This window comes from Gobio gobio (genome assembly GCF_949357685.1).
Source record: "Gobio gobio genome assembly, chromosome: 1".
NCBI lineage: Eukaryota > Metazoa > Chordata > Actinopteri > Cypriniformes > Gobionidae > Gobio > Gobio gobio.
In genome coordinates this window covers 60,490,960-60,505,300 of record NC_137097.1, presented here as the reverse complement: position 1 = coordinate 60,505,300, position 14,341 = coordinate 60,490,960, and the positions used below count along the sequence as shown (strand labels likewise).

The following is a 14,341-nucleotide window of genomic DNA, read 5'->3' as shown; positions in this document are numbered from 1 at the left end:
GTGTCCTTGTCATTTTGAATCAAAAAAACTTCCCCTCTCTCTTGTAGTGTCTCTTCTCGTGAGGGTGAGACAACTTGTCACTCACATGACATCACAGCCATAGCAAACCACAACCATCCAATCAATTCCCCATGGATACAATCAAGTCCCTACATGTTTTGTCAATTAAGAAGCAGTTTCCCTCAGATGTACGTCATAATAGGAAAGAAAAGACTATCGCAATTTCTGTTTCATGCCAACTTTCATCTAATATTTGCATTTTATTTTAATTCAGCTTTACCGAAAGTCCTTTTGAATAGTTTTAGTTTTAGTTAACAATAACAACACTTACATACAGTAATACATACATGCACATTTAGCAGACTGTCTCTTGTAGGTCTTAAAGCTGTACCTAAATTGTACTTGTCCTCAGTCTTCTCATACTTTCTCGTATGTTCAAAAGTAATTCCTGTCGAAATCTATTCCACAGTTATTGTCTTTATGTCGGAATTTTAACATTGCTATGCCGAACATTCATTAGCACTCTGGGTGGATGTGCATAGAGCTCACAAAAAAAGATGTACTGAATTAATGGAGTGTTAATAATCGCTAACTCATTAGTGTCATCTTATTTGCATAGCATATCATTGCATCTTTTGAGAAGTGAATATTAATTTCTAAAGGCATGAAGTATTGCAGGATATAAATAGAGGAATTATCCATGGGTAAACCACTCATCACGAAAGACTGAAAAGAGCTGCTATGTACTGTTATTTGTCTCATGTGCTTCTTTTTAGGCATGTCAGGAGAGGTAGAGCTAATAGGCTGGGATTTTCATGGCTGCTTGATTATTATTATTATTAATTAATTTTTTTGTCAGTTTATAAATTAGTAAACGGCTTTGCACAATGAAAGTCACAATTTGCATTTTTGTTTCAATGTCTAAATTTTTCTGCACAAAGTGACGTGTTTTTTGTCTCCTTTTCTCCCACAGGGACAGGCCAGCTACTGATGGTGGATCTCAGACATGCATGTGATCACAAGACAGTTTAACCGGGGTAAGTCTTTTTTGGAATGGATCCATGACCTAAATAGTGGCACGGCGAGAGCCTGCTCTAAAGCCCCAGTGTCCTCCTCTCTGATTGGATCTGCCCCTTTTTAAATCAGCACTGTGAGCTTTAAGACTTCACATTCATTTATCGCCCCGATATCTATAGAGGCTTTCAGACACTGAATGAACGTATACCCATGTTTGAAGAGTGATAACAGATGATTTTATTTTGTTTCTCCTTGTTAGTTTGTTTTCTCATTCATTTCTAGTTTTGTCCGTTGATAAAATGTAATCAAATTAAGTTGCATGATGTGCTGAGTAAATAATCGAATCATTTGCAATCAGTTTGCCTAGAACAACTTTCAAGAGACTATCATTTGAAGATATTACATTTTTGTGGCAGATGAGTGCATTGGACATAAAATGATAAAAAGTGGGTTTTTGTGTCAATCTGTTGATCTTTTATTTCCTTATCACTGCCCAGACTGTAAACCCGAATAAGTTGGTAAAACTCAAAACATTTAGGCAATCAGTTTTAGAACTTTTGTTGAATGAGGACAGCAATATAATACATGCAACATATATCTGTTATGCTGTCCCGTTTGAGTGTCATGGCAAAGCATGCTGGGGAATAGAAATCCCAGCCCAGTTTTGGTTAAATTTAAGTTAGTCTAAATTAAAAGAAACAAGATCATAAAACTCAAAACAATGAAAGAATTCAGATTACTTACAATGTGTCAGTTTTGAGAATTCAAAAGAAAAAGAAAGTTCTAAATACTCATAAAAGTTAATTTGATTTAACTAATGCGTTTAATTTGAGTTGGCTCTACAAAGAAAACGTTCTTAGAAAATTTTTGTTAGTTCATATATGGTTTAAATATATATATGGTTTACAGTGCAGCTAACTAACCAAATTTTTCTAAGAACGTTTTGCCAACCTTCCCAATAAGTTATAAAAACATTATTTCTAGATGTTCTCTGAACGTTAAGAACATCCCATTTTTAAATGTTTTTAAAACACGTTTTCTTCGTTATGCGAACGTTGGGGGGACATTTAATTTGATCATTATGCAAACATTATTGGAACATTACTTTTTAATCTTAACATTCTCAAACAAGTAGTAGCATAAAAAAACAACAAAAAAAACATATCAGGTACAAATGCTACATTAAAGGGATAGTTCACCCCAAAATGAAAATTAAACCATGATTTACTCACCCTCAAGCCATCCTAGGTATATATGACATTCTTCTCTCAAACTAATACAATCAGAGTTATATAAAAAAATGTCCTGGCTCATCCAAGCATTATAATGGCAGTGAATGGCAACCCAAAATATGAAGCCCAAAAAGTGTATCCATCCATTATAAACGTAATTCATATGGCTCTGTGGGGTTTAAAAAGGCCTTCTGAAGTGAATTGATGGTTTTTCGAAAGACAAATATCCATATTTAACACTTTAAATATGTTAATATTTCCGATGGACCACCTTCCGTATTCAACTTACAGAAAAAGTGTAACTGGCATGACGATGACATCGGACGTAGCGTCAGTGTTTTGAACGGCAAGATACGCTACACTTTCATCGTAAGTTGAATACGGAAGGCGGTCCACTGGAAGATATTTTACTTTATAAAGTTTTAAACCAGCACTAGGCAACTTTTCAACCTTTAAACTATATTTTCAAGACTCTTGTGATGATACATCGACTTACAATAGGTTGAATGACACGTCTGCCATAGCCTGACGGGGTCTGTATCGTTTTTAATCGTACTTTTAAACTTCGGGTTTCGGGTAGTAACCCGAGAACAAAAAGAACTACAAAATTCGACCGTTTTGCGGCATATACGTCACTTACACCACCACCCCCACTTCCTTAAATTCGGACGTGCGAGCCCAACTATCATTTGTTTGCCGAATGTTATAGTCATGGCCGAAGCAGCGCAGAAAAATAAGAAAGCAAAGGTTTTGTTGGAGGAAAGCAAAAAGAGGAAATGAGAAAGTGATCGGATTAAAGGCAGGATGAGGATCAACATTGGGCCAGCGTTTGCTCGTTGGCGTGAGCTGAAGGAGGAGGGGCTACATTCTTGCAAGTAAATACATAAGACGTACAAAATCATATTTTAGGATACCTAACATGTCTGTGATATTTGTTTATTTGTCTTGCCTCAAGCTATAATGCAAATCGATGTTTCAAATTTGCAGATTCATCTATGGTAGCTTGATATTATAATATTGACGATATATGGTTATTACCTACCACTCAAACATTGAATTGAAGTATCATATAGATTCTGTAAAACGGGAACCAATAGACTAGGCTACTATAATGACGCTGGCTTGTAAACGTGAGCATCGCGATCATCGCGATCATTTGGCGTTGAAAAAAAAATAAAACTCATGAAATTATATTCATATGACATGCTGAAACATATGCCACTGTACCTGGGATGAAGACATTTCACACGCGACGCAAGCAGAACACCTGCATGTGAACTCCTCCTGCAGTGTTCAGGGCTATCATGGTTGTCATGTCAACAATGCACGTGCGATGCATCCCCTGATGTAGAATGACAGAGTTTACGACAGTAGTAGAGGACAATACTGTTTCCCAACTGTAGGGGGACCCCGAGAGCAAAACCTACCTAGTGCTGCTTTAAATATGGATATTTTTCTTACACAAACCCATCAATTCGCTTCAGAAGGCCTTTATTAACCCAACGGAGCCACGTGGATTACTTTTATAATGGACGTATTTATCTATAAGAACGAGCTCATACGCTTGAGGGTGAGTCAATTATGGGATAATTTTCATTTTTGGGTGAACTATCCTTTAACAATGTATAATGTTTTGTGCTAACTTTTTGAGAAAGTTAAATTCATTAGAGCAGATAACTTTGAAAGAGTGTTTTATTAACATTACTGAAAGAACATTTGTTCATAACTTTGAGTGAACCTAAAGTTCTAAAAACATTCCCTGTTAGCTGGTCTATCAGTTACCTAAAGTCCACAGCAATCAAGTTTGTTATTTAATCCAAGACTAAGGGTTGTTCACACAGGAGTTAATGCTTTCCTTTCTTGATATAATTTTTTTTTTGCCTTTTCATAAATGGTCACTGTTTTTCAGCGTAATGGACCACTGACTCTGGCGCTGTGTCACGATACATTTAGTTCAGCTTTGAAAAATGTGTTTAGATGCCTGCAATCTTTTTAATTATTTTCTGTTGCTCCTTTACATTTTGGTGGTACTTCAAGCTTCAGTTGCTCTGATCATGGAAAAATTAATTATTACAATTATGTACATATGGGGTAGGGTTGATTAATTAATTGAACATCACTCATAGTTTCAAATTAATGTATTGCATTGGCAACCGTAATCATTTCATTTATTTAGACTGGTTGAAGAACAATAATGATAATGATTTTTACAAGCCCTCCCTTACAGACTGGTCAAAAGTTTCAGAAAGAAAACAATTATACACATGGATATGAGTCATGATGTTTAAAAATTCAATATTTAAATTTATTTAAAAGATAACGGCTTGATCATTGGGCTTTTCAGTGCCTGAAAAATAAAAAAGTGAGTAAAAATAATGCTGAAACTGATCTATTTTAATTCATGTTTTAATCATCTTTGTGAGTTAGACTTTAATTATCATCACAGTCTGGATCTACAGCTGACAGCCTCTGCCCTCTTTTAGAGATCGATGACGTGGACGTCTACAGAAACCGTTATGACAACTTAATTTTAGTAAGAATGGACCAATCCTTTGATGTGTCCTTATAAATCACATTAAGAGGAAAATATGAAAGAGCTTTAATATTTGATCATAGTGAATGGCCCAGGCAGTTTAATTTGCTTAGTTCTTATGGATATTCCTCTAGACACCATGCACTTGCACCGTTTCGCCTCCAAGGCTATTCATTGACAGCAGCAGCCACGTGTGTTGACTTTTTGTACAAATCTGTCTGTTGAGTCTTGGTGCATTCATTCTAGTTCACACTGGCTGATGCAACCCAGACTGTCAGTGGGGCAATGCCAAAGAGATTAGATGCTGCTTTACTCTGCTTGTCTTCACAGGGAAGAGAATAATCCTTTAAATATGCACCAATTCATTATCATCCGTGCATTCTCTTTACTGATTATCATTTGTAGGGAAGACGAAACCTGTAAATTAATGAGAACAATGTAAATACTTTTACAAAGAATATTTCAGGTTCAGTAGAAGTCAAGCTTGACAGCATTTATCTGACAGACATCGGAATTGTGTTTTTTGTGTCATAAATTCTCAAATGCTGTTGCTTGAGATTAATGGTGAAGTATGTAGTTTCTGTTTGGGATGATTTTAGTCTCAAAATTATTAATGCACACACAATTATCCATGAACTTGATAAATGTTGCAGACATGTTTTACTATCCACAAACAAATGCCTTTTAACTTGTGTGTGCAAAATACAGAATTGCATAAATGTGTAGCGATTTGTACAAATAGAGACATAGTTGTGAATACAAAACTTTGAATTTGTATTAATGTAAGTCAGAATTTGTGCTTGCAATGAGTAAGATGTGCATTTGTGCATTGACTCGTTTGTCAGTCGATCCTATTTGATTCATTTGGATTTTGAGACTTTCATTTTGCCGGTTTGGCCTTGCACGATCCACACACACAGCTGTCTAAGAAAACCTGCTGCCACTAGATGGCAGTATTCTGCCAAAACAGACAACGGCAACGTGTTCTGCCTATAAGACGCTTTATATGTCCTCATTATAAAGACGAGAAAAAAGTTTAAAGTTAAAAAGGTATTAATAACGCATAGGCTACTTTGTATAGGCAAGCAGATTGAATCAGGTTATGAACACAACATTGTTCATCACAAAATTTTTCTCCCATAAAAAGCCATTATAAAATGATTAATATATAGCGCATGTTCAATAAAGTGTAAGCTATATATTAATTTCTAGTTACTGCAGGTATCCATTGCATCATCATAACATTTTGCTGATGTACTGAAGACATGTTGTGTATTTACATTCAGCTGACTATACATAGTCAGTAGACCATAGTCCTGAGTAACCTGGATGGTGAATATTAGAATACGTTTTTTCATTGATATACTGCACAAGTAGCGCAACTATTCACCCCAGTCTTTTTATTCATGCAAAACTTTGAGGAAAAGGCCAAAGTAAACATCAGTTGAAATCTCACGTTGAAGGAGAATTTTGCCAGTGAACAAATTTTCAATTCAGCTTTGCAATCGACAGAAACGACAAAAGTCTTTCTGGGATACTTCAGAATCAGAGGACTAGACTGTCTGATGAGAGAGAGCCTTCAGAGGTTGCATTGTTAAGTCAGACAGCTTGATTTGACTGACAGTTTTCCCTTATAATGCAAAGCTTTTGTGAGGGGAATTTCTGAGGCAGATATTCACCATGTACTGTCTGTCTGGAATCCTTTTTATAGAGCCCCATGCAGGTTGATTCCAAATATGCATCATATTGTCTAGGGGTGCAAATTAATGATTTGGTCATGTATTCAATAATTTATGATTTCTAGTCCTATAAACAATTTAAACTGAACAATATTATCTGGCATTGGGACACATTAGCTCTCCTGAAGACCATTAACCTCCTGAATCATGCATGGGCTGCTATCTGGATGTAGACTGGGATTCCTCCTCTTCCTAAACAAAAGGGATTCACATCTATTTCTTGCCATTCCATATGCACAAGGGAATCATGCCTTTAATGACTGTTGTTATTATGTAGTTTCAAACACCTACCTACTTTTCTGCTGTCTGTCTGTCTTTCTATCAGAACTAGCAACAACATTTATGGAGAAACAAAGAGGCAACATGATTTTGTTATATAAAACAGTTCAATAAAGAAAGGTAATGTTGAGAAACTTGCGATTTTAGACACAATATTGCCATTGTCTGTTTTTGCTCTACCAACAAAAATAGCAGAACTGTTGCAACACAACACAAATAAAAATTGTGCTAATTGCTAAATACCACTAAAAGTGGTTTATTGGCTCCTAATCATAGGGGAACTTAAACTGTAACCTGGACTTTATGTGCTATATGTGCACTTTATGTGCTATATAGCACAGCCAATCGCCATGTCTTATCTTTCTCTCATCCTCCAATGACATAATTTAACTGCAAATGACAGCTCTCAGTATTCAAACTGTCTTGTTGCATCCTACCACCACCCCATTCTCCTCCTTAGATTTTAGATATGTTACCCCTCTCTCATATGTTTGCTATGAATGGGAATTTACAACAATGGCAAAAGCTGTTTTGTATAACTTTTATGCTTTTCTGAGGTCAAAAGGTCTCATGTGGGGGCCCTGGAATATTTCCTTATAGGGTGGGGCCTTGGGGGCAAAATGTTTGAGAACCACGTTATCTTCAGGAAATACACTGTAGTTTAATGTTGTTTTAATCCTTTCCCCAACTAAACTAAGAGAAAGTTAGAGAACCTGTAAAAAACTATACAGGGGCTTAACGGGTTCTATGTATGGCAGTGGTGCTATCACCTCAGCCACCCCAAAGAACCACTGAAGAACTGCCGAAGAACCAATTTGTTGTGTGTGTAGTTGTGTTATTTGATGCTTCATTGTTCTTAAGCAAATCAGTTGAATGAACGATTCAGTAACTCAATCAAAAAGACAGTCACTTGTTTACATTCCTGAACGCATCTTTATTGATTAATGATTCAGTAACTCTTTCTAGCGTTTTTGTATGAATCAGTTAAATGAATGATACAAATCCCTCACTTTTGAAGACCTGCAGAAAGAATCACTGAAAAATACCCACCACTAATGCATAGACTGACAATTTGCTACATTGCTAGGTAACTGCCCACACACTACAGTTCTCCTAATGAACCATATTACTTGGGGGATGAGTCATTTATTCAAATTTTGAGGACTATTTAATGAACATTGATGCCTTTTCCATGTTGCTGTTGCTGCTGCTGCAATAATCCACTCAAAGGCAAGGCCATGTGCTACTGTGATTTTTACCACGGCTAAGGGGCATCACATCATGCCCCAAAACACCCTGTGGTAAAATCCCTGTAACGCACGGCCCCTTGTGGCTTATTGCTTTAATAGACATCTCCCCTATAAAGCTTTCTAGCTCTCAAGATGCATTTCTCCTGAGTAATTTAGAACCCCGGTATTCATCAATATTCTTCCATGCCTCTTGGGCCCTCGCTCCCTCTCACTTTCTCATAGAGTAGGCGAAACTCCAGATTGTTTCACATCATATCATTCTACTTTCTATGCACAACACTGTTTTTGGTGTGGAACGACATGGAACATAAAGAGTGTTTGCATGTTGTGTGACTTTTTAAAACCCCTGAAGCCTAACATCTCCAGAATAGGTAAATATATTTCCGTCGCGCCGCTAATGTTATTCATCTCGACGAATCAGTTGGTCGCATTTCTTAAATGTCATCATTTTTATTTCCAGCTGAGAAGAGGCATCCCTCCCACAGCCGTGGCCATTAGCTTTGCCATACAATCATTTCATCTATATGGGGCATGAAAAAGAGGTACAACGTGCTGCATCAGCTTAAAGCAATTGTTCATCTCTAATGACTTACATTTAGAAAACTCTCTGCAATGCTAGCTGAAAGCAGAGAGGATTAATAAAAGCCAATTGCATCTCCAAAACCGGCATGGACGTGATAGCTTATCATCTCGCATGCAATTTCAACTTCTTCTGCTGCACAGAGCCTATTTCAAATAAGTCTCCCAATAAACCCCTATAATGGGAGGTGAACTGTAATGTGTTTTTTAAAATTATTTATTTATAATAAACTAGCTCCTGTAGTTGCCTAACTATTACCATAACAGTATGGTATTGATATTACAGACATTTTTATAGTTGATTCGACTTTGTTACACAATAGAGGGTATGCACATGACACCATAGTAGGTGGGAGTCACTGCGGTTACACGCACTGAGAGGCAACTTGACTTAGTTGGCAGTGTTGGTGCACAGCTTGAATGAAATATAATAATGATGTGAAATATATAATAAAAGATAAATAATCTAGTGTCACGAATAATGATTAACAATAATATTGGCAACGTGCCTAGTTAAATTCCGAACATGGTTCCTCACATTCATAATAATTCATACCGTTTACTTCAATAAACTATACTGCACACTTAAAATTATACATATTCTCCTTTAAAAATACTATAATATATATATATTATATATATATATAAATATATATATATATATATATATATATATATATATATATATATATATATATATATATATATATATTAGAAATACTATACTTCAGATTGTAAATTGACCAGAATTATTACTTTGAAAAGTTTTTATACTTTTCTGTATTTATTAACTTTTTTTATGCAGATTGGCTGCATAATAAGACTTATAAGATCACATATATCATGCATTATATACAAAGTTTCAGTTTTTTTTCCCCTCACACTAAAAGAGAATCCCCAGTCTATCCTTCTTCGGATGCAAACTGACTGTGAGTACTGCTATATCTAGAGGACACATGAGTGTGTCCACACATAAATGTGTATTTACAGAGGTCACTGAGGCATGGTGAATGACCTTGTGATTTATTTGAGGTGCCTTGGTAAAGTAAACTAATGCATCCTTTACTAAGTGCATCAATCCTTTTCACCCGTCAGAGAGAGAGAGAGAGAGAGAGAGAGAGAGAGAGAGAGAGAGAGAGAGAGAGAGAGAGGGGAAGGAGAAATACACAATTTACTGTAGGTTATTATTATAAGGATTTCTAAGGGTTGTTTTCTTCTATCTCTTCCTGTGTGGTTTTGAAAGGAATTGTCCAACATAATGTGGGAAATACAGCCACTATGAAGCTGCTACACAGTCCCTGTCTCTGAGTTTCCAGCATGCTTTACTGTTGAGTGTCTAATGACTTGATCCTCAGACTTATTTGAATGGATTACCGTAGTAGATCTGAGATCAGCCTTTAAAACACTTTTGTTGTTTTTTGGGGGTTTAACAAAGGCCTTTCTAAAATGCCCATAATTTAGAGTTGATCACAAAGCAAAGCTATTATTTAACTACTATTACTTTGCATTCAGAAATTAATTACACACTTTGCAGAAAGGGAAGTCATCCATTGTGGAGACTGGAGCTCTCATGTGGGCTGGTTCCCCGGCAACAGCCATTTCCAAATGGTCCAAATGAACAGTGGAAGAAGAGCTAGAGGCATGACATGGCCGAGCAGAAATATTATTTTTTTACAAGTCAAAATACGGCCCTGGACAAACCACGGATTCATGTACAACTAGCTCAAAAGACTATAAACAGACATTGAGGAGGCAACACACAATATTAAGAAACATGGGTATATAAGCTTTGATGTATCTAAGTGAAAATTTCATCTCACCGGCTCACTCGGACCATCAGGCTCGGCTACGCGATTCAGTTTGCCCGGCGTCCCCCCAGGTTCATGGACGTCCACTTCACTATGGTGCAGATGCCCATGTCCTGTGTGCGGAGGTCACAGTCCTTTTGGTGAAGGATGCGATAAGCATACGACTCCTTATGCTTTTGATTCACTCATGCGTTTTTTTTAATATCATACGTGGATCGGTCTGCGCAGTGACGATGCATCTCGAACAAGCCTGGGGTGTGTGTTTACCGCAAGCCTGGTGTGTTTGTGTTTCCCGCTGCCCAGGGTTGCCAGTTTTTCACAACTAACCCGCCCAAGCCCAATCGCGTTCCAGGGGGGATTCCCAAGAAAAAAATCACATTTGGGGGTAAAATATGTGTTTTTTGGCATTGTTGCCTACTAAAATCCGCATTCCCGGGGCTAAATATCACATAATTGGGGTCGCTTCATCCCGCGGACATGAAAAAACAGCCCGCGGCAAAACCACATACTTGGCAACATTGCCGCTGCCTCGCTAGCGTTGCTGAGAGAGATGAGACGTATACAGTGACGTAAGACCTGGCTCTGTTGTGGCTCTCAGCCCGTGGAAAAGCAAACCGGTTCTTAGAAGGCTCCTCAGTCGAACCAACTATGAACTGGGACTAGCTCTGGCTCTGAATTAGCTCTATCACTGCCTTGGTGGAAAAGGGGTATATGAAGACAAGCTTCTACAGCCTGTACTTCATTGTACCCGAGAAAACCGGTTACAGCCAATCTTGGACCTGCAAGTTTTGAATCGGAGCCTTCACATGCTACCGTTCAAGATGCTATGTATTGGTCTGCACGGACAACACTGCGACCATTGTGTACATCAACCGACAAGGTGGTCTGCGCTTCCGTCACATGTCGCAACTCGCCTGCCATGTCCTCCTCTGGAGTCAGAAGCATCTGAGGTCACTTCGGGTCATTCATGTCCCCGGTGTGCTCAATCATGTGGCTGAGGAGCTCTCACAAGCTGCACTCCTGGGAGAGTGGCGACTCCACCCCCAGGCGGTTCAGCTGATCTGGAAACAGTTCGGAGAGGCGCAGGTCGACCTGTTTGCCTCTCCAGAAACATCCCACTGACAGTTGTTTTATTCGCTGACTGAGGGAACACTTGGCACTGATGCACTGCCATACAGCTGGAGGGTAAGGGACCTGCAGGCATTTTCGGTCGACGAATCGTGCCTCGAGTTCGGACCGGGTGACACCCACATGGTACTTAGACCCTGGCCTTGCTATGTACTCAAGGTTCCTACCATTCCCTTCAGGGACCAGGTAGTGAACCTGCAAGCGCTGCCCCCGGAGGAGGCAGACCCAGGCCTGGCTTTGCTCTGTCCTGTCCGCGCTCTGCGACTGTACGTGGATAGAACACAAAAGCTTCAGGACCTCAGATCAGCTCTTTGTCTGTCACGGAGGCCAGCAGAAGGGAAAGGCTGTCTAGAAGCAGAGGATGGCCCACTGGATAGTGGATGCCATCGCCTTGGCTTACCAAGCACAAGGTGTACCCTCTCTGCTCAGGGTGCGAGCACACTCGACTAGAAGTGTTGCATCCTCCTGGGCCCTGGGACGTGGCGACTCACTGTCAGATATCTGTAGAGCCGCTGGCTGGGTGACACCCAACACGTTCGCTAGATTTTATAGCCTTTGTGTAGAGCCGGTATCCTCCTGTGTTCTCACCTCAAACGGGTAGAAGCACTGAGAGGCCCAGGTTCTTGTTGGCTTGCTGCGCCCTGAACGGTGGTGCTTGTATTCTCAAGAAGCAAACTCTGTTGAGTCCTCCATCACCCCCTGTGCCGGACGTGGCGGAGCGATAAATATTATATAAAACTTATATGCATACATGTAACTGTACAATATAACATCTGATTTCACCAAGGGCAACATGTTCCTGAATCAGCATTTTTGTTTATCCTGGAACAAGATTCCAATCAACCAATCAGATTTGAGGGACAAGTTTACAGTTTATGTCAAGTTTAGGCTTACAACCAGGGTTAAGCTGTATTCACACTACCAGCGACTTTCTCTCTGCATGATGCCAGCATGACTTTCTTACTGCATGACTGGTGGTGAGGTCGCTAGGGGCGTTCCCACTACTGGTTGCCTAGTAACGTTTGTGTATGACATTCACGGATGTTACTCCAGATTGTAGACAATTAATCCGTTTTCTTTCTGCTACAAACAAATATTTTGAAAGGAAAAGTCTACATATAAATGGAATCAGTTCAGTAAATGCCCAATGTTAAAGATGAACGACAAACAGTGAGTGCTCTTTTTCATCGCAGCTATTTATCTGCAGCAAAAGGGCAAATTCCGGTCTATCTGGGCTCACGAAATCACTCTACCACTGTATGTACACGGAGACATATCATAAATTATAGGACAGTTGCTGACAGCTACTGTAAAATGAGCATCTCCTTCATCTTGCCTCGACTGTCGACACTGAAGAGCGATGGATCACGTGCGTTCCACTGACTTCACTCCTATTGGTTGTCACTCCCGAAAGTTACTCTTCATTTGCATAAAGTTGAAAATATCTCAACTTTGTTGCGTCACTAAACACGCCTACATCCAACAATGGTCTCTGTCACCAGAAATCGCCAGCTCTCCATTGAAATTAATGGGATTGTGTTGCTTTGTCACTGCTAGTGTGAATGCAGCTTTAGGTTTACATCATTTCACTCGTTTTTAGGGATAAATTATGGGTAGGGTTAGGTTTAGGCTTAGGGAAATGATTAGTATTCAATTTCTGCACAGGAATGTTGTTCCAGGAACAACAAAATATGTTGACCCTGGATCATGTCTTTGGCAAAATCAGGATATATGTAACACAGCATTGCCAGCTTGCACTGTCACATTATTTGTGAAAGCTGTATATTGTATTGCCCATTACATCTGCATGGCAGGATAAATAAAGATCCGATGATATGCTGATCATCCCAATATAAGAGTCAAATGGCTGCTTCTACTGCTCTATTAACAATTAGAGTAATTAGAGCTTGCTTGTTAATCGAGGTTCACTCGGGCCGAGAGAGGTAATGATGAAGAAAATAAATGTGAGTCAAGGCTGAGAGGCAGCTGTCACATGTTCATTACAGTGAGTGTGACTTCTCTCACTGCCGATGCTGATGAGTACATGGAGCCCTTCCATAGACACTGAACTCTCATCTGTGTCCTCTCATCGCGGCCTGCAAGGAATCTGCGCCTACTGAATTCCACATCATTCAGAATTAAACATCATTGTTAAGTTTGATGTTTGTTTAATTCATATTTTGGATAATTGATCATGCTTTTAGCTGTATATTTAGAAGCAATTCTATAGTAAAAATGGGGGGAAAAAATTGTGCACAGTCTGTTCAGGCCTACTTTTCCTCTTCCATTCTCATTTGCTGAGCCAAAATCATGACATATATACGAGAAGATTTGTCTCAGTGTGACCGTCAGATGCTCTCTGACTGTCAGTGTAGTGATTGAGTGAAACAGGGCAGTTGTAGGACTTCAGTTTTAGGGAGGCTCAACCCCCCACCTGAGCATGAGTTGATGTGGCTCTGGGGAGAATTTCTTCCTTTAAGTGCAATAGGTCATGAATTTGAATATTTTCAGTCAAGCGAGCATTGTATATAAACATTAATATTGCATCTGTTTGTCAGGAGATGTATATCGGTATCTGCGGCATATTTGGCTGTATTTTATATTTTGATTTCATATGAACGGAGAGCAGTCTGAAAGGGAAATAACCTCAGATTGCAGTCACTGCTTTCAGAAAGAGATCATATAATAAGAGTGCTGACAGCTCAGGTAATCACATATTTTTAGGGAGGCTGAGATAAAAGAAGCGTTTAACGGTGAATGTGTAATTTCTCTAGCG

General features: G+C 39.0%; 1 protein-coding gene across 4 annotated transcripts in view; it reads left to right on the top strand.

Annotated features, from left to right (window-relative positions):
- Positions 1-14,341, top strand: part of elfn1a (extracellular leucine-rich repeat and fibronectin type III domain containing 1a) — a 127,604-nt gene that overhangs the window by 73,594 nt on the left and 39,669 nt on the right. For all 4 annotated transcript variants that reach the window (XM_079824374.1, XM_079824377.1, XM_079824375.1 and 1 more), the window contains one exon: positions 974-1,037. The gene's annotated coding sequence lies outside the window, so the exon portion shown is untranslated. The remainder of the gene's footprint in view (positions 1-973; positions 1,038-14,341) is intronic.